Source organism: Helianthus annuus, chromosome 6, assembly GCF_002127325.2.
Source record: "Helianthus annuus cultivar XRQ/B chromosome 6, HanXRQr2.0-SUNRISE, whole genome shotgun sequence".
NCBI classification, from domain to species: Eukaryota; Viridiplantae; Streptophyta; class Magnoliopsida; order Asterales; family Asteraceae; genus Helianthus; species Helianthus annuus.
The window spans coordinates 12,117,117-12,139,572 of record NC_035438.2 but is presented as its reverse complement, the minus strand read 5'-3'; the positions used below and the strand labels follow the sequence as shown (position 1 = coordinate 12,139,572).

Sequence of the window (22,456 nt, the reverse complement as noted above, 5' to 3'; positions counted from 1 at the left end):
CCCAAATAACCACCTAGGGCATATCCCTATTGGAGGTGCAACGATCCAACAAAGAGCCACCAACCATATCAAACACAAGTTATAATGTATTGAAATACCCAATTGAAAGAAATGTATCATTTGAAAAGTTAAACCAAAACCAAAGTATTGAGCGGAAGCATAAATGTATAAGTGCGTATATGCATCAAAAGCAAATCAAATAACTGTTTATTATGACCACAACCACTCCAGCAGCATCAGACAGCAAGCTCCCAAGTTCCTTCAATAATTACCTACAAGCATGCAACAAGTGTGTCAGACTACGCTGGTGAGTTCAAGGTTTCGTTAACGTGTTGTGTTACCAGATATATGTTAATGCGATTCAATGTTGTGTTACGATGATGCTCATGTTAGATACCCTAGGGAATGTGCCCATGTGTATCCGGGGAGTGGTTACCCCTTAACGACTGTTTACCATGTTGCCATCGTTAGATACCCTAGGGAGAGTGCCCATATGTATCCGAGGAGTGTGCCTCTAACAACCATAGCCATACCCAGATAATTAGTTCACGCCCGTCCTTACGGCCCGGTGTGAGGTTTCCCACCTAATAGCGCTATCAACTAATCACCCCCATTGCCCTCCAGGCAATAACCAAAACCGATTAAGTTATTTACCCAATGTTTCCCTTCCAAATGTTTACCAGTTGTCCCAAACCACCGGGACGCATGCTTGAGAAAAGTGCAGTGAACTCACCTTTGGTTTGCTCGGTTAGACAAGTTACTCGATAAATAAGTTCAATATTCACAACCTAGAAGAGTGTTTGGTAATGATCAGTTTTACAGTTTGTTTACACATAGATCACATCAGTGGTTGTCACGTATGGCATGTATAACAGTTAAGCAACAGTTCAAGCAAGAACAATAATTATTCAACATAAGAATCAGTGAACTAGATAATCCATATTACATCAACCAGCCCACATTAAACTCAATCCAAACCAATACGGTACACTTTTCTTTTCATAAGATCATCAACACATAATAAACATAGCATGTAAACCTACTTGGACTCGGTTGGGTTTGAGTCCGCCAGGAAATTATGAGTTGCTGTGCTGGCCGGCGCACATCAAGACGGCGCGGCCCAACTGTAACCAGCCCGTCACTTTGCTGCTGGACACCCTAAGGCTGACCCAGCTCACTTGTTTAGCTCGGCTGCGGCCCAGATGTCATGGGGTGGGCCTGTAGTTTGGGTTTGGCCTGATTCTTAAGTAAGACCCACATATATTTAGCAACTAACCCAAACAGTATGATTATGCAACCCTAACCTGCTAACTCATCTTTATTAATCAACATCCAATTTATTAACATCCAAGTTTTACGTAAACACCTTAGCTAGGATACTTAGTTGATCCAATTCCTAACATCATAATCCAATTCATGCAAATCGGCCCATACCTAAACATCAAAGTTTTAATATTAAGACCATTGTTCATCATTCATTAATACTTGTTCTAAACCAGATTATTTATAAACTAGGAAACTATTATTAACAATTTTGATTAGCAACATAGACACCATCTACTATCCTCCGATTGCACTTGCTATGCATTAAAACATCATGTTATCATTCCTGTTTTGATCAGCAACCCACCGCATCAATATCAAAATTATTCACACATCATATGAAGGCAATTAATTATGTTTGGTCATCACAATATTTACACTTTTGGGCGGCAAACAATATATATACTGAACATCAGGCGGCAAGCAATATATATAATACTCATTAGTGGGCAAACAATATATATAATAATCATTAGTGGGCGGCCCAATTACAAACAATTTGGTGGATGTTTGGTCCATTCATGGCATGACAACACAGCCTTTAATCAAATCAAATAGAGCTTGATACATGTTTGACCACCGACAATATTTAATGCAATTCACATGAATCAACTTGAAAATAATAATAGCTCATGGTTGTATAGCAGGTTATCATCGAACAAGCAGCCATCAACTTATTAGTAGCCGCCGCCCATTATGTTTTCTTGTGATACGATTGGACCAACAATTTAGTAGTGACAACCTTTATTATTTTGTTTTCTTGTGATACACAAACAAATATGATATTAACACATAACATGGAAAATTTATAGGTGAGATCTACTAACCGGAACCTGATTGATCAGGTACAAACTCGAACAGGGGGGGGGGGGGGTCTTGGCTTCCGTCGCACGCCAAATAGAGGGGTGGGGTTAGGGTTTGTTTCAACTAACATTGATATATATATATAATAAATGCATCCTAGTCATAATCGGAATCAAGTAGGCCGAGCCCATTTGTACAACATTTTGTTTCGATGGCCAATAGGGCTTTTAAGTTGTTGGGTCATTTTTAATAAATCAAACCGTAAACATGGTAGTGGACCGAATATGTTTTAGGATTAGAGTTATAACAGAATGATGTGTGTGTAAGAGCGGCCCACTTTCCTGCGGCCCAACAATGACCCGACATAAACTAGACTACGCACCCAAATATACACGAGCATGTTTATGTAAAACAAGTTTATGGACGGAGAACAATGAGGATTATAATTACAAGATTACATGATACTAACCTAAAAGTCTGGGCTGTCACATCATCCCCAACTTGAAAGAAATTTCGTCCCGGAATTTAGCACGTAGTTACTGAGGAAGTTAGTTTTGTTAAGCGTTTTCGCGGGGTGTCACACCTAGTCCTAAATAGTGGTTTTAGTAACTGAAAATCAGTCCCCATTGTTTGACACCATCAGGTACTAACAGTCAGTCTTCGATGCATAAAAGTTCAGTCCTTAATTTGGCCCTGGTACCACATCATTTTAGTCCCTAAAACATTTCTTCAATGACTGCAAATCAGTCTCAGATACTATGATATTTCAGTCCCTCTGTGTAACTTTAGGGACTGAAAATTAGTCTTCTAAACAAGTCTACATAGTCCCTATTGGTTTCATTACATCATGATTCCGTATCAAATTAGTCGGCAATAAACTGTTTTAAAGACTGAGAATTAGTCCCAGGTACGAATTGATTTAAGTCGTTAAGTCGTTAATATGGCAAGTTTAGTGACTAAAAATTAATATCAGATACTATGTTATTTTAGTCTCTAATATGTACTTGTGGAGTCTAATAATCAGTCTAAGATAACATTCATGTTCAGTCTCTAATATATTTATTTAGGGGTCTGAAAATCAGTCTTCTAAATCAGTCTCTAATGTGTTTTGCAATGACTATTTTTTTAGTTTATATATTAAAATATAGTTACTAAATTACAATAATATAATTCATAAATTTGCCTTTTGCCTCCCAAAATCCTAATACATTCAAGCACTAATATCATAACAATAACTAAGCAAAATAACACCAAATAATCGGTTCTAAAGTTTAAAAGAGTACTAGATAAAAAAAGATAATAAACATCATAACTAACTACCTAAATTGTATTATCACTAACAACTTCATCACTCGCATCTATGGGTATTGTGCTTTCAAAGTCTGGAAACTTTGTGCCAATGAACTCAAACATTCTTTCATATTTCTCCTTATCTCGTTTCTGTTTCGCCTCGAGTGCAATAACCTTATTTCTCAGACTTTCGTTCTCACTTGAGTCTCGTTGAGATGATTCAGCTACCGATTTCATCCAACTATCTTTTTTTCCTCAACACGGGCGCAACACCAACCTCCCATGCTGATTGTATTGTTTTCTTCCTACCACAAACACTTTTTATGGCTTCTTTCTCAAGTTGATGCTCCATCGTAGTGGTAATTGTTATTCTTCTAGAATTTAATTCATCCAAGGCTGCCTACTTATGTTCAATGATGTTTTCCTTTCATAATAGAAGGTAAGAGAATAGCATTTAAAACTAGTAGCAACGCCAAATATATATTTGACAAAAAAAATCACAATCAAAAGTTTTTAACTAGAAGATGCTTACATATTCAATACGTGAATTTTCATTTAGCCATCCTTGTTTCGTGGCATTGAAATGCAGCTTGTGATAAACTTCTAACGGGCTAGGCGGCATCTGAGTCTCGGAATTTATCTAACATTATAAAAATATAATAATGAAGATTAGATTTATTCTGAAAAGAGTAAAATCAATCTTTTTATAACAAATATAAGCCTAAGAAAAACTCATGAAATTCTACTACTACGTTAACATCAACAATATATTGCACTATGTGTCGAAAGTCTAAATCTTACCTTTTGAAATGTATGATTGGCTATCGACCGAGAGCCCCCCTCTGCTTATATTAACTTGTTTTGCTCTATTAGCTTCCATCTTATCACTATATTTCTATAAATAATAAAAAACATCATACATGTTAGACCCGAAAAGTAAGAAAATAATTCACGTATATGTATTGGATTTTTAAAAGAAAAAAATAGCATACCTTAGTTTTTTCTAACTCCCAATAGTCGCACAAATGATTCCATTCTTGAATCAGGCAATCAGATTTCCTTTTAGATCTTGCTAGCGGTGGATTGGTTTTCCTTCCATTCTTCTTCCAATGTTCACTCCATTTACCTCGGGTGTGTTTCCACTGGGCATGTAGTCGAGCATGCACATACTCCATAAAAATGGTATTTGTTCGCAACAACTCGAATTTTCCCTACATTGAATCGAATACATTGTTAAATGATAGAAACGAAAATGTAACATCATAATAGCTTCTAAATATTTAAAAGTAAAACTGATACAACTTACTTCTAATTTCTCATACATCAAGGTTTTCGTATCTTCCGGTACCGATTCCCATGTGTGATAGTTCATCAGACAAAAACTGCGCATAATGATTCCACTCGGTCGCAAAGTCTGTTGCTAAGGTCCCAACAAAGCATATTGTATGCTTATCCATTCTCAAAGGGATTTTAGAACCCTCAGGAAAATCCTGTAGAGTCCTATTGACGCTAAGATTTAAATTCGGACCGCGCCTCTTTGGGGGATCAACAAATTGTTGTTCTGTATCAACTGGTTGTTCTGCATGTAAAATATGATTTAAATGGTAACTAGTTCATGTATGACAAAAATACAATTCTAACACTATCAACATTAGTATCATGACACTTGAGCTGAAAACAATACTTAGTTAATGCATAATCTACTGTTATGAAGAACAATTTAGCAATCCATCCATCCACAATACTTAATTAATGCATAATCTACTGTTAGAGAGCATGAATTCAACGAAACAAAATGGGTTTTGTATTGACGTGGAGAGTATGAAAAAAAATGCAGACCTGTTTGAAACATAACCTAAACCCAACTTTACGAATAAACATTAAGGTCGGTATTCGATTTTAATGTAATGTTTTTGAAACTTGATTAACCTGAAACCCAAAAATCTAAACCAAAAAACTAACCTGAAGAACAACCTAACTTCTTAATAATTAAAAAAAAAAACCAGTTCCATATTAAGTTTTATGAACAAAAGTGCCCTTATAACTTTGACTTCCTAAAGTCAACTCTGAGTCATATTAGTTTTAACAAAGAAAAAAATTTATCTTGACTTTCTAAAGTCAATTGTGAAAGTAAAATACTTTATACTGATAATATGTTTGCAATTTACATGAGAAACATAACATGTACAAAGTTGCAGTTCCATGATTAATAATAATTGATAAATAATGCATATAACACCAAAGTTTACAACATGATTTCTAGATCCCGTCATTGACAAATAATTTTGGTTTAAAGTGTAACATCTAGTTTTAAAGAGTTGAATGTACCGGTAGCTCTGGTGTTGGTCGAATTAAGCTTGTGTCTACTGTTCGGGTGCGATATTCTAGTAGATGCACTTCCCTCGGCAGTTGATTGAGTTGTAAGTACTTGAGAATCATCTTCAGACCTTGTTCTTGTAAGGACCATCAAGACTAACACAAACATCTACATTGTGCTACAAGAAAATTGATATTCCATTAACAAAAAATTTATATATTAGACAACCAGTATTGTTTTGTACTAGAACACAAAAATAATACTAATCATGTGTGATTTCCATTCTCACTAATTTATTACAAGAATAAAGCTGAACCAAATCATTTAAGTAGACACCAAATACCGGTACCGAATCGGTATATTCGGTACCGCTACCAATTTTCCCCATTTTTGGGTACTGGTACCGGTACCGAACGTGTATTATGCTCATCCCTAATGCAATGCAATTCATTTAAATCATTGATAGGAAGCACAACACATCAATTTCAACTTTCATAATGCTTTTGTATATTGTGCTTCAATTCTCAGATCTAAAATTTGGCAAAACATCATGAACATATAGTATTCAAATAAAGAAACCTTTTTATGATCAAAATGTATATTATAAATACAAGTATTAACCATTACTGGAATTTCAAAGTCACATCAACAATTCAAAAAGCACAGAGTTTAAAATTCCATATCATCAAGCATTGATACGAAATTAAGTGAAAGCCTTTTATGTATTTGTTTCATCAAGTATAAGTGTATAATCTAAGATTATCAAGCATAAACGAAAAGATTATAATACCAATTTGATATGAACTCAACAAAGTGGTTCACTGTTACCTGGTTTTGCGAATCCAGGTAATACAATAGTATAATATAGAAGGTGATTTGTGGGTGATGCTTCACAATCGCAGCAGTTAAGAACTCGCCGGCAACAGAATCGTCGATATTCATTATGAAATTTCAATTGAGGGTTTAAATGGAATGACATCCCGATTCTTCCGCGAGTTCGTGATTCGTGAGCCCTAATATTTTGCTAATTCCCGCCCTCTGCTTTTGAGAATTCCCGCTGATGAATAAAACCCTCAAAAACTTAAGGGTTTCTTTATGAATGAGATTTCATTCCTTAGCTGATTGAATATGTACCCAAAAACTTGAGTTTTCTTTTTTTGATGACTCATGACTCGTCATATTCATCAGTTTATACATTAAATTAAAATTTTAATATATGATTTCAATATTAAATTAAAATGTTAATATGTAATTTCAATTTAAAAAATTTAAAATTATAACTATTTCTTTTATTGTTAACAAATTTAAATTTTAGTTAAATGCCATTTTAGTTCATGTGGTTTGAGCCATTTTGCCAGTTTAGTCTAAATGTTTCATTTTTTTGTATATGGGTCCAAAAAGGTTTCATCGTTGCCATTTTAGTCCACCGGGTCAACTTCATCCATTATTTCTGTTAACGAGAATGGCAATTCGGTCTTTTTATATGGCCGAAATGCCCTTCTACTTAACAGAATTACATATAAAATAACCAAATTGCCCTTTTTGTTAACATAAAAAATGGATAAAGTTGACCAAATGGACAAAAATGGAAACGGTGATACCTTTTTGGACCCACAGGCGAAACTGAAACCTTTGGGCTAAACTGGAAAAATGGCCAAAACCACAGGGACTAAAATGGCATTTAACTCTTTAAATTTAAATGTGAGTGTTGATAGAAAATTTGTTTTTTTTTTATTTAACATATAATATATTATATAAAATTTGGTTATTATTCGTACGAATTTAGGAAATGAGTTGGATATCTTTGGTATATATGAGGGTTAATTATGATGTTAATGAAATTATATTGTATTTGGTTAAAATTTGAAGTTTATTTGATAATTGAACCGTGCCGGAGCGTGCCCTAGCTCGGCTGGGCTCGTGAACAACCCTATAGGGTAATTAATGAGCCAAGCCATAGTGACATCGTGCATGACTCAAACTTAGAGTCGAGCTAATGAGCGAGCGACACTTGTCTCGGGCCAACTAGTTTACAAACCGAGTTAGTTAGAGCAATTACTAAGTCACGTTGTTTTATAGAACGCTATTAGTTAGTAATGTTGAGTCTTAACAATCATAATAGCTTTTATTAGGCCTAATTTACCCAATGATGATTAGTCACCATAATTAACCATTACTAACCATCCCCTTCAATAAATGAACACTAGCTAGTGGTCTTATCGACTATTCGTGACTTTATCTTCTTTTTACAACAAATTTCATTTTTTTTTACTCTTCGTAGGACTTAAACCCATGACCTCCTTAAGTTAGATGTTTCTAATGGTATTGCCTCTCCCTTTGGGCCACCAACCCCACTGAGTAGGCCACACCCTCATATCTAATAGGAAATAGCCACGTGCTTAAAGAGTCTAGATGGACACTATCTAGACTCCTTAAGCATGTGGCTCTATCAAGAGTATTTAAACACGTTGCTATTTACTATTGGATACAAGGGTAGGGCCTACATGATTTAAAATTCTATTTTGTAGACGCTTCAGATATGTGTTAAGGTCTGAAGTGAATAAATTTTTGTGTGTTCCCTTACCTTAGCCACTTTAGATGTTTATTTTGGTAAAAAGGAGTTTGGTCAATGTTCATTTTCATCAAGCTTAGCTCACGATCCAATCCGTCTAACTAGCCTTGTTCTCACCATTAACAATACAAAATAGTGGTCGTATGTCCGTCGCATTAAGGTGGCTTGATTATGTTAATTGAAACATAGATAAAATAAAAAAAAACACGTTGTGCAGCGAGGGTGTTGAATTGAAAATATATTTTTTTGCGGCGGCTCAGTTTTGCATATTGAAACGTTGATAAGACACAAACTTAGATAAAATAAAATGCACAATGGCAGTATATTCAGAACTCACAAAAAGTTATGTCGTAATAAAACGTTAAAAAAATAAAAAAAATGATAAGTATTCATTTCAAAATTTGTTTATTAAATAAAAAAAATCTAAAGTAACAAAGGTTTCTAAAAAACAGGGGAAAAGACAAAACGAATAAAGAAAACCAAAAATAAAAAAGAAAAAAAACATTCTTATTTAGTGATGAATTGGGAAGAGGGATTCGAACAGTGGGTCAACAATATTAAAAGCTCTAGAACAAACCAGGATCACCAATAGACCACTCTATTTTTTTAAAGTACTGTAAGGACTAATCTTGAGTCTATAGTATATATATATATATATATATATATATATATATATTTTAAATAGGTAAACATATATCGATTATTTGAGACTCAATATAAGTCTCTACTCTCTAGTAATTTCATATGTATAATACACCGGAGAGTAAATATGAGTCCAAAATAATATTGCAAAACAAAGACTTTTAAGGCTGATTTTTAGTCCTTCATACTTCTCATAAAATAGTAGAATATACATTAACATAACTAGAGAGTGAAAATTAGTCGTTGACCATTTCCTATATCAAAAGGCATTCAAGACTGAATATTTTCAGTCCCAAATACATTTCTTTTATATTAGAGACTGAAGAATAGTTTCAAATACATTTGTACCATATTTCATTATATAGGAAATATATTCGAGACTGAAATTCGGTAGCCAATTAGTATCCCTCCAAAATTATATATGGCACACACATATTTGCGACTGAAATTTAGTCTCAAATAAGGCACTTATGTATCAGCGACAAAATATTAGTCGCTAAAATGTGTTGTGTAAACATTAGTCCCCAATGTTATCAGCAACCGAAAATCAGTCCCAGATACGAAATATGTGGGACTGAAACATTAGTCTCTGATAATTTAGTCCCTACTGGTCACTTTTTTTGTAGTGTTGCTCATGGATTGACAACAAGGATGTATTTGATTAATAGGCTGACGGATGAAAAATTATCGGAGAACGATAGACGAAGATGCATTGAAACATGAGGAGTGTTGGAAGATGCATAGAAATTGGAAAGAAGAGCAGAAGGTGTGAGGTTGTGAACTAAAGTGAATGTTATGTGTAGGTAGTTTGTGGACATGTAATACGGGTGATCATGTCTGTTAATATATGATGTATTATGTTGTTTGGTAGAGGTAATGTTGGTATTGCACATGTGCAAAGGTTGATATAACATACATATTGGTATTGGATAATGTATTACGAATGGTAACATTTGTTAATTTAGGGTGTCATATTTTGTTTAGTATAGTATATGCTGGTGATGCATATGTGTAATAACGATTGTTCTTCGGATTATGTGATTCCTTATGATAAGGGTGTTATATTTACTTGTTGTTATTCAAAAGTTGTGTGATAGTGTATTAATGTTGGTAATGCACCTATGTATTAATAAAAAACAATAAACATGGTAGTAATGAATATATGTATATTTTAAGATATTGTATATTTGTTCATATGATATTACGTATGTGGTACCCTATTATGTATGGGGTACCACATTACATATGTTGATGTATATGTAAAGGAAACGGGTTATATGTAAGTAAAATATTCATGTATGCACATGTGCTTTGGTAGAAACAATAACAATGTGAGTGATAAAAAAAAGTATCACCCGTGCAAGTGCAATCATAAACAGTGCAAGTGCAATCATAAACAGTGCAATTGCAATCATAAACATCGGAATGTGTAATCATAATATCGGAATACATAGTTTAAATGATGTTTAACCGAGTAGTTCAACGTAAACGTGTAGGTCAAATTGAATGTAAACAATAATTCAACATAATCAAAATGAATGCAGACGTTTCAAATTAAGTGTAAACAACAGTTCAACGTAGGTGAACAACTTGAATGTAAACAGTTTAGATTAAATGTAAAACAAATAATAAAACAAAATGATCAATATTTTGACGACGAACTTAATCAAAATTTTGATGGTTGGGTGCATTATGACGTTTGGATAAACGTCTAAGGGGTTGTTCATGTACATTTGTATGTGAAGGGTCTTCAGAATCATCATATGTATCTTCATTAGTATCATTATCATCATCGGAATAAGAATTGGTTTCATCGTTAGGGGGGTACGGAATTCCAGCAGCAATGGTAACAGCTTCATTGTGTATGAATGTTCCTGAAAATATAGAAAGAATGTTAAAAAGTGGATAAAGAAATGGTAAAAAGTGATATTTAATAAGGTAAATGTTATGTGTAAGAATGTTGTATAAATGATAAACAGATTATTGGTGATGATTGTAGGATAATGGTAACGTACTGCACATGTGCAGGATGTAGATTATTGGTGATGATTATAGGGTAATGGTAAAGTGTTGTACATGTGCAGGATGGCGTATTTATACAAAATCACGTCTGACACTCGAATTGCATCAGCAGTTCTTAGTTCTCAAGCATTAACAGTTCTCTGTATTTCATGTTCGTCTCGATTACATCAGTAGCGATAATGATACACCATAAACCGTTCGTCATATCGATTTTATCATCAAACGTTTCAAAATTCGTCATATAATTGAGGGTAGTGCTCCAAAATTCGTATTATAATCGGTATTATTGCAGTAAGAACATAATCATATATCATATACTAGTCTAAGAACCCGCGAATTTCGCGGGTGGCTTAACACAAACATTTTATTATTTATTAATGAAGATATAATACCCTATGGAACTACTAAGCCAATGTACACAACATCAGTCATCAGATCTAGATAATTTGGTGCATATGTCTAGGTGCTCAGAAACAAAAAATACTTAAGCAAAATAAAGAATATCACAAGTATCTCCTAAGTTTAAAGGTAAAACAAAATGAGATACCATCATTAATGGAGGGTAACATGGGAAAAAATTGTCTATAGGGGTGTCTAACTTTGAGCAACATAATTATCCAATCACCTAAACTAACTAAGACTTTTAAGTGCAGCAGTAGACATTTACAGAAGTGTTCATACACGATTACCTTGGAGAATCAAACATATTTATTTCCCTAATCATTGCTGGTACAAAAAAAAATACTTACCATTGCTCCAAATCTGGTAATTTGACACCAATTAACCAGTAATACAGTCCTACATCAAGTTGATCCAATCACTCAACCTAACTAAGACTTCTACTTACAGCAGTAGATGTCTACAGGGGTGTTTATCTCCCTTATCATTGTTCTTACGAAAACTACTTATTAATTAACCAAATCTAGTATCACAAGAATTAGCAAATTACTATGTTGACCACAGGTGCACCAAGGCCATTGCTTTTGTCAAAACGGTTCGTTTTAGACGGGTCAAAAGAAATGATCAAATTACCAAATTAGCCTATTTCAAAAAAGTATATTTACCAAGGCAATGAACTACCATCCTAAGTATTAATATTTTAGCCCAATCCATTCATAATTAGGGAAACACGATCAGAATCATCGAGGAGTGTGGCACAATTAGGGTTCCAGGAGGAACAATGGTAGGAGGAATGACACGATTAGGGTTACAGGAGGAACAAAGTATGAGGAGGATCAATAGATGTATGAGGATCGATACCTGATGAATCAGAAGACGCTATATGCCATCGTAAACACTATGCCGACTGCCACCACCGTGAAATATGTGAACGCCAACTACCTCTTTGCCGTGAAAACCACCATGAACGCCTCTACTCTGCCATGAAACCACCGTGAATGCGTCTCTGCCACTTGTGAAAACTGTGAACTGATGAAACCCCTTGAAACCCTAAAATGGAGAACAATGACAAAAAAAGGAATGTGTGTGTTTTATATTAAACATATTATAATTACAAAATTGCCATGTGTTCACACTGGTTCTCGCGATTCTCGTAATAAAGGGTGGTTCCTAACGGACCCTTCTCCTATATATATATATATATATATATATATATATATATATATAAACACTCACTCTATCTAAAACACACACTCTGACTCTCTCTCTATCTCTATCTCTCTTAATTAAGAAAAGCCCCACCACCACCTTAAAAATAAAATACTATGAACTTTACCAAAAAAGTGTTGGTGATGGCGCATTTGATCATTGAACTAGAAAAAACAAACGTTAAATGTGACAAAATAAACGATAAACATTTTTTGATGCGGATGAAAATGAAAAGAATTTTTTTAAGTAAAGTGTTATAGTATGGTGTTGTGTGTTGATGTTGGGCAAAATGAAAAAGAATGTTTTACATGAACATAAAATTTTTTGCATGTCACTTAATATATTAATAATCAATATCCCACTGTAATGTACGGGTTTATATCAACTCGTTTCTTAAAAAAAACAAACACCCCCTAAATATTAAGATAGTTGATTTCCCCTCTATTTATTATGTTATTCTATTATACTTTTAAAGTAAATAACTACTTAAAGAAACACCAATGGGTGATCCAATTTATAATCATTAGTCATTCAACCACGTAATATATATAGGGATATGAATCGAGAAGAAAAAAAAAATACCACCCAAAAGATAACACGCCGTTTATAATCTTTTAATTACACTGAAATACAACAAAAAGTAATCAAATGCAATGCTTTATAATACCTATCGCAAATTAGCAACAAACCTTTACATCATATCATAACATATGTTTTATATTGACACATTATCGTACTGAATTGGCTACTTTCATCTCAAGATCAGCATCTTCAACCTTTGTATCACGTACTTGATAGCAACAACAACTTGTTCATACGACCAAATTAAAACAAATCGCAGCATTTTTCGACTGTTTACAAACGTCACGATACTGCATATGATTGCAAAACCATGCCAAGTGAGCCATTGTGGTAAAAGCATGGAGAACGCTGAATAAAGAGATAAGATTCCTGTAAGAATGAAAGTGGTATTTGAAATGATAGCTTTCCAACCATCATGTTGCATATTATCAATTTGCATGAACACCGGTGTGGATAATGCTATAACAAAATTCAAGATTAAAGCCACTAATGATATTCCCATACGGATCTTGTTTCCTGGGATGAAATCAGTCATTTGAGCAATTGTTTGCAATAAGATTCCCATAATCCCGACAAAGACAACGTACCATTGCTCCTTCGACATCCTAAAACAACCATAAGTATTTCTTCATCAAGTTTGTGCTAAAGGGACAAGATTTTCCAGATAAAGTATATTATGATGCATGAAGAGTTGTAACTAAAGATGATATATGGAAGGTTTGGATAGATAACATAACGTGAAGGAAAACATCTATGAGTGTTTATGTGGTGTTATTGTACGTTGGTAGGTCATGCACACAAATTGTGACATCTTAGTAAAATTTCACATCGTCACGTCTTGATATGTTAGTATGAGATATACTCATGTCACAAATATCACCAACGTATTTTGTGCATAATGGTTGTGGATGAATGGAGAAGTCCACATATATATGTAGGCGTGCTCAGGTGAGTGACTAATACAAAGATGAGCGATCTCTTGCGAAGTCTCACGCGGGACAACCAAAAACTGACATGTGAGCTCTTTGTGGACATAGCAGACAATATTGTTTGATACGAGAAGCCGGATATGATACATATCATTATGAGCATAGATTAGCTAGTCTATGGTGTATGCAAATTAGGACATATATGTCACACCCCCAAATTCCACCCGCGGATAACACCCGCTTCGAGGGCGTGACTGACCAGGATCTAGCCACCAATTATACTAAGCATTGGTTAATATTAAAGTAATACTTACTAACCATACGATTAGCAAATATCAAGTTCAGAGTTTTAAGTTCAGAGAAAATGTAGCGGAAGCATAATTAACAGTTTTGAACATTGTTCGCAAGGTAAACATAATAAATGCCCAACACACGGGCAGACGACCACTACACATCCCAAGCAGCTGCTCCAGTCACTGGCCACCTGCAAAGCATGCAGTAAAGGGGTCAACAATAATGCTGAGTGAGTTCACTAGTTGTCCAGTTTTAATTACCAAAAACTTGTTTCACCAGTTAATTTATCCGTTTATACATGCCATGGGGAGCTACCCCAAAAGTTAGCGACTAAACTGTTTTCTAATACCGAACACTAGGTAACCGAATGCGTTTCCGCAGGATGCCCCGATGTCAATGTTCTATCATCATTGACGGATGCCTGAGTACATTAGTTCACGACCGATCCCATACCATGGCACGGTGTGAGGCTGGTAAAACCTAAATAGCGCTATCAACTAATAACCCGTTCGCCTGGCACCGGCGACTAATCGGTATTATGTAGTAGGGACTTGAGTGATAGAGTTGCGTTTAGTGCCGTTAGTTGCAATCCGTATAAACAGTAATTAACTAAAAAGGTTTCCCAATACAAGGGAAGATAAAGTAAGTTTGTTTCCCAATAACTAGGGAAGGAGTGTAGACGGTATCCCCTTTTCAAGGGGATAGGGTTGTTTCGGTCTCGTGTCCCAAACCACCGGGACGCATGCTTTTAAGTTGTGAACTCACCTTGGGTTGCTCGGTATGATACGTTACTTGGTTAAGTGTGTTGGTCACCACGTCCTAACATGGTTACCAAATATGGGTCAAGTCGGGTACAAGTAAACACGTATAGCATACAGTAACATGTAGACATACAAACAGTAGCAGATCAGTAAACAGCTCAAACAATAGACAGCCCAACAGTTAAGGCCCAAAACAGCAAAACAGTCAAAGCCCAATACACAAAACAGCCCAGTCGAAACTAAGGTGGTTGCGACTCGCAACCGAGGTTGCGACTCGTAACTGCGGTCTCGGTCCGTCACGTTTTGGTTACGACTCGTAACCGGAGATTGCGACTTAGCAGGCGTGGTTGCGACTCGCAACCAGGTTTGATGCGTGCTGATTGCGACTCGCAACTGGGAGGTTTCGACTGGTCACGCGTGGTTTCGAGTAGCAACCAAAGGTTGCGACTCGCAACCGTGGTACGTGCATGGCAATCCCTTCTAGAACCTGCAGTGTACGACCCAATAGAAATGCATTTTCATGAAAATTATGTACCATTTCCACTAAAACATGTTTGTTTGTCTGATCATTAGCCAAAACAGATCAAGTATACACATTTCAAAAATATTTCAAAGGCATTCAAACTGTTCTTCATGTTCATCATTGTCATTTAACAGAACATTCAAGCAATAAACTGAAAATCATTCAAACAAAGACATATTACTAAAACCCAAAACCGTGTACTTAAAACCTCATAATCAAGCCCTTGATATAATTATTCAAGCAATTTGCACGTATCCGAAACATACATTTATAATGACCACAATCCATCTAAACTTTCTAACAAACCGAGATACACCCAAACATCTTTTTAATCAACATCAACAAGCACAACCAAGAAGGATCATATAAAAGCCCAAACACTAACCGGTTACCCATTTAACACATTTTGATCCACACAAACATGTCAAACAAACATCATCCATACACAAGAATCATAGTAACACATACATATATTTGTCCTAGTGACCTTATTAACACATGAACATCTAGAAGGAGCCAAAACCACTAACCGGTTATAGATTCAAGGTGTGCGGGTATGATGGATCGATGAATGAGCTTCCGGTTGGCGGTTCCGAGCTAAAGCCGAGTATGTTCTTGATGTTGGTTGAACCCGAGAAGAAGGAGAAGGATGAGAAGAGTGGTCTTGGTTGCTAGAACTTTAGGGTTTTGTGTGAGAGATGAGAGTGTGAGAAGGGAGTGTGTAAAATGGCTAAGGGAGGTGGGGTTGGGTTTATATAGTGTTGCGAGTGTGGGCTTGGGTTGGGTTTAATTCCTACAAGGCCAAGGCCTAGCCGGCCCATTACTAATGTTCACTCGAGACCATGGTCTCGAGTCGGGTTGCTTGTGGTTTCGGTTTACGTGTATAACACTTATATATATATATACATACACATAAGCAAATCGGCACATAACACATAATAGCAAATAGTTTTTATACATTTTTACTGTTAGTCGATTACGTACACGTTTGTTACATCGAAAGGTTATCCGGAAAGATCCGAGGTGTCACATTATCCCCAAGTTTTAGGAACTTTCGTCCCGAAAGTTAAGGCAGCCACTGTCAAGCTAGTGTAAGTGAAAGCGTTTCAACGGGGTGTCACATCATCCCCCCGTTAGTTTGGAATTTCGTCCCGAAATTCGTTCGTAGCTTCAGTGCTGGGGTTTTCGTTAGGGAACAACTGGGGATATTTGTGCTTCATTTGGTCTTCCCGCTCCCAGGTATACTCTGGGCCACGTCGCGAGTTCCAACGAACTCGTACGAGGGGTATCTGGCTACGTTTGAGGGTTTTGATCACTCGATCCGTGATCTCAATCGGTTCCTCAGTAAAGTGTAGCTGTTCGTCAATCGTCAGTTCCTTAAAAGGAATCACAAGTGTTTCATCCGACAAACACTTCTTTAGGTTGGATACATGAAAGACGTTATGTACCGCACTCAGCTCTTCAGGCAGGTTCAATCTGTAAGCAACCTTACCGATCTTCTCGGTAATTTCGAATGGTCCGATATATCGCGGATTAAGCTTGCCCCGTTTACCAAAGCGAACCACACCCTTCCAGGGTGAGACTTTAAGTAGAACCCGGTCACCGACCTGGAATTCCAATGGCTTCCTACGCTTATCAGCGTAGCTCTTCTGACGGTCACGAGCTGCCGCCATGCGTTGTCTGATCTGGGCAATCTTTTCCGTTGTATCTACCACCATCTCTGGGCCCGTGATTTGACTATCACCGATTTCCGCCCAGCAGAGAGGTGACCGGCATTTACGACCGTACAATGCCTCAAAAGGTGCTGCCTGAATACTGGTGTGGTAGCTGTTGTTGTATGAGAATTCTACTAACGGTAGATGCTTCTCCCAGTTCTTGCCAAAGTCGATCACACACGCTCTAAGCATGTCTTCTAGAGTCTGGATGGTACGTTCGGACTGTCCATCCGTTTGCGGGTGATAAGCAGTGCTCATATCCAAACGTGAGCCAAAGCATTTGTGCATAGCTTGCCACAGTTCCGAAGTAAATCGAGCGTCTCGGTCGGAAATAATTGAGGTTGGCACTCCGTGCCTCGAGACTACTTCCTTTAAGTAAATCTCCGCCAAGGTAGAAAACTTGTCTGTTTCCTTAATTGCCAGAAAGTGCGCGGACTTGGTTAGTCGATCCACTATTACCCAAATAGCATCATTTCCGCGTTGAGATCTAGGTAGCCCTGTAACAAAATCCATGGAAATTTGCTCCCATTTCCATTTCGGGATTTCTGGTTGTTGGAGTAGACCTGCTGGCTTCTGGTATTCTGTCTTGACTCTCGCGCAAGTCAAACATTTGCTGACGTACGTCGCTATGTGGGCCTTCATACCAGGCCACCAATATGTAGTCCTCAAATCGTGGTACATCTTGTCCGAACCAGGATGTACTGAGTAGCGGGACTTGTGGGCTTCGTCCATCACGAGTTCACGTAAACCTCCAAAGAGTGGAACCCAGATGCGTCCTGTTACATAGTAAGCACCATCTTCTTTCTGTTCTAGTTGCTGTCTCGACCCTCGCAGAGACTCAGCCCTGATGTTATCCGGCTTCAATGCTTCAACCTGAGCATTTCGAATCTGAGTAGGGAGGTTAGACTGGATGGTAAGTTGCAGTGCTCGTACGCGCTTTGGTATAGTGTCCTTTCGGCTGAGGGCGTCTGCCACGACATTGGCCTTGCCCGGATGGTATTTGATGGCGCATTCGTAGTCATTCAAGAGTTCGACCCATCGACGTTGTCGCATGTTCAATTCCTTTTGCCTAAAGATATGCTCGAGACTCCTGTGATCGGTGTAAATGGTGCACTTGGTACCGTACAGGTAATGTCTCCATATCTTAAGAGCAAAGATCACTGCTCCCAGTTCCAAGTCGTGCGTCGTGTAGTTCTTTTCATGCGTCTTGAGTTGTCGAGAGGCATAGGCAATGACTTTCTCGCGTTGCATTAGCACGCAACCGAGCCCATGAATAGACGCATCGCAGTAAACCACAAAGTCGTCAGTGCCTTCAGGTAACGAGAGAATAGGAGCGCTACAGAGGTTATCCTTAAGCCTCTGAAAAGCAGATTCCTGTGCTGCATTCCACTTGTAGGCGACGCCTTTCTGAGTGAGTGTTGTGAGAGGTTGTGCAATCTTTGAGAATCCCTGAATGAATCTTCGGTAGTAGCCTGCTAAACCCAAGAATTGACGAACTTCAGTGGGGGTCTTAGGTGTAGGCCAGTTCTTTATCGATTCGATCTTAGCTGGGTCGACATGAATTCCGTTCTTATTGACTACATGGCCGAGGAAATGGACTTCTCGAAGCCAGAAGTCACATTTAGAGAATTTGGCGTACAGTTGCTCGTTGCGAAGAAGTTCGAGGATAAGGCGTAGGTGCTGTTCATGCTCTTCTTGACTTTTCGAGTAAATCAGAATATCATCGATAAACACGATCACGAATTTGTCGAGGTAAGGCTTACATACGCGGTTCATAAGATCCATGAACACTGCAGGTGCGTTAGTCATTCCAAAAGGCATAACAAGGAACTCATAGTGACCATAACGAGTCCTGAATGCAGTCTTGGAGATGTCTTCATTACGAACTCTCAGCTGATGATAACCTGATCGCAGGTCAATCTTTGAATAGTAGCTCGATCCTTGCAGCTGATCGAATAGGTCGTCGATGCGCGGGAGAGGGTAACGATTCTTGATGGTAACCTTGTTCAGCTCACGATAGTCGATGCACATTCGGAATGTGCCATCCTTCTTCTTGACAAAGAGTACTGGTGCTCCCCAGGGTGATGAACTGGGACGGATAAATCCTTTATCCAATAGTTCTTGTAGTTGCGTAGAGAGTTCCTTCAGTTCTGCAGGAGCTAAACGGTACGGTGCACGAGCTATGGGTGCTGCTCCAGGAGCTAGCTCGATTTGGAATTCGACCTGACGGTGAGGAGGGAGTCCAGGTAGTTCCTCAGGAAATACCTCGGGATAGTCGCGTACTACAGGAAAATCTTCAATCCTCTTTTCCTTTTCGCGAGTATTGGTGACGAGTGCTAAGATAGCGGTGTGCCCTTTCTGCAAACACTTCTGGGCTTTTAGAAGCGAGATAATGCCTGTGACTTCTCCACCTTTGTTGCCTTTGACGATGAGGGGTTGACCAGAATGGCGAGGTATGCGAACTGCTTTCTCTTGACAGAGGATCTCAGCACGATGTTTGGATAACCAATCCATACCAATAACAACGTCGAAGCTTCCAAGTTTGACAGGGAAAAGATCGATACTAAACGTATGGCCAGACAATTCTAAGGTGCAGTCGTGGATCACATGCGTGGCCTCGATGTTCTTGCCATTAGCTATCTCGACGGTATGCTTAGAACTTAATAATGCGGGCGAATGCTTAAGTTTCTTACTAATGCGGAGGGATACATAACTGGCATCGGCACCGGAATCAAATAACACAGAAACATAATGATCATCAAGTAGGAACTTACCCGCCACGACGTTGGGATCGTTCCTAGCCTCTCCAGCTCCAATCACGAAAGCTCTGCCCCTTGCATTTCCAGCATTGTTGTTTTGCTCATTGTTCCCAGCTCCCTGATTGTTGCGATTCTGATTCAGTTCAGGGCAATCCTTTCGCATGTGCCCCGTTGCCCCGCATTTAAAACATACTCTGTTGTTTCCCCTGCTGCTGTTGCTGTTGGGGTTGTTGCTGATTTTGCCTTGCCGGGAACTGACTTCTACAATCCTTGGCTTCGTGCCCCATCTTGTGGCATCGCTGACACTGACCCTTGTTACATGCCCCATTGTGGTGCCTGTTACACTTGTTGCACTTAGGGTAGTTTCCCCGGTAGCCACCCTGTTGCTGAGCGCCCTTGTTGTTGTCAGTTTTCCTTTGCTGAGCTGGGGCTTGAGTAGGGTTAGCATCCTTGCCCTGATTTCCATCCCACTTTCGTTTGCCATCACTAGAACTTCCTTCCGCAGCACTGATCCTTTTGGGCAACCTGCCCTCTTCCACAGCCTGATCCGTGAGTTTGTGAGCAAGTCGAACGATCGGCTGAATGGTAGTGTGGTTAGCTGAAGTTACATGGCTTCGAATTTCTGGAGCCAGACCCTTGATGTACAGTTCGATCCTTCGATACATAGGTCGAGACATGTTTGGACAAAGAGCAGCATAGTCATTGGACAGCTTGGTGTAGGCCTCAATCTCTGACCCAACCATCTTGAGTTCATAGTACTCATTCTCCAGCTTGTGGATGTCATCCCTGTGACAGTACTCTTCCTTGATCATATCCTTGAAATCTTCCCATGCAGTAGCGTTAGCAGTCTCTAGACCAAGCATTTGAATTTGCGCTTTCCACCATGAAAGTGCGCTTCCCTCTAGAGTACCAGTAGCAAACTTCACCCAATTAGCAGTTGGGCATTCACAGACAGCAAAAACAGCTTCGACCTTCTCAATCCAGTGCAGAAGGCCTATGGCACCCTCCGTGCCATTGAAAGGAAGAGGCTTGCAATCCATAAAGGTCTTGAAGGTACAAACACGTGGTTGCACAGGTGCAGGCTGACCTATCGGGTGAGCTGCGAAAGCTGCGGCCACGGTGTTGAGCAGGCTAGTGAACTGAGCCGGGGTCATGTTGACGTTTCCTCGTCCGCGTCCACTCATTGTCTTCATAACCAGAAAACATAGTATGAGTGCGTGATAGCGAGAATAAGATAGAAGAGAGAAGATGTATCTATCTAATCAGGCAACTAGTACGTATGGTAAAGCAGAAAGCATAAGACAAGTAAGCAAGTAACTATGGGTCCGAGCTATGAAGTCAGATAAGTCGAGCCTTGTACTTGGAGTGTAGTGTCGTCACGAGTCACGGGTTATAGTCTGGTTTTTCTCAAAAAGATTTTCCCCTTTTTAAAACCAAGTTCACTATAACCAATGGCTCTGATACCAATCTGTCACACCCCCAAATTCCACCCGCGGATAACACCCGCTTCGAGGGCGTGACTGACCAGGATCTAGCCACCAATTATACTAAGCATTGGTTAATATTAAAGTAATACTTACTAACCATACGATTAGCAAATATCAAGTTCAGAGTTTTAAGTTCAGAGAAAATGTAGCGGAAGCATAATTAACAGTTTTGAACATTGTTCGCAAGGTAAACATAATAAATGCCCAACACACGGGCAGACGACCACTACACATCCCAAGCAGCTGCTCCAGTCACTGGCCACCTGCAAAGCATGCAGTAAAGGGGTCAACAATAATGCTGAGTGAGTTCACTAGTTGTCCAGTTTTAATTACCAAAAACTTGTTTCACCAGTTAATTTATCCGTTTATACATGCCATGGGGAGCTACCCCAAAAGTTAGCGACTAAACTGTTTTCTAATACCGAACACTAGGTAACCGAATGCGTTTCCGCAGGATGCCCCGATGTCAATGTTCTATCATCATTGACGGATGCCTGAGTACATTAGTTCACGACCGATCCCATACCATGGCACGGTGTGAGGCTGGTAAAACCTAAATAGCGCTATCAACTAATAACCCGTTCGCCTGGCACCGGCGACTAATCGGTATTATGTAGTAGGGACTTGAGTGATAGAGTTGCGTTTAGTGCCGTTAGTTGCAATCCGTATAAACAGTAATTAACTAAAAAGGTTTCCCAATACAAGGGAAGATAAAGTAAGTTTGTTTCCCAATAACTAGGGAAGGAGTGTAGACGGTATCCCCTTTTCAAGGGGATAGGGTTGTTTCGGTCTCGTGTCCCAAACCACCGGGACGCATGCTTTTAAGTT

General features: G+C 38.3%; 1 long non-coding RNA gene across 2 annotated transcripts; it reads right to left on the bottom strand.

Moving 5' to 3' along the window:
• Window positions 1–3,283: 3,283 nt before the first annotated feature.
• On the bottom strand, window positions 3,284–6,864 carry LOC110915630. Of its 2 annotated transcripts, none has more exons than XR_002579111.2 (7): window positions 6,563–6,864; window positions 5,746–5,902; window positions 4,724–4,996; window positions 4,410–4,628; window positions 4,219–4,312; window positions 3,950–4,057; window positions 3,284–3,841 (listed from the first exon to the last, which is right to left on the bottom strand). It is a non-coding gene; the product is annotated as an uncharacterized LOC110915630 (long non-coding RNA). The 2 variants fall into 2 exon arrangements; XR_002579110.2 differs by having other exon boundaries at window positions 5,746–5,912; window positions 6,563–6,863.
• Between the last annotated feature and the right edge of the window lie 15,592 nt (window positions 6,865–22,456).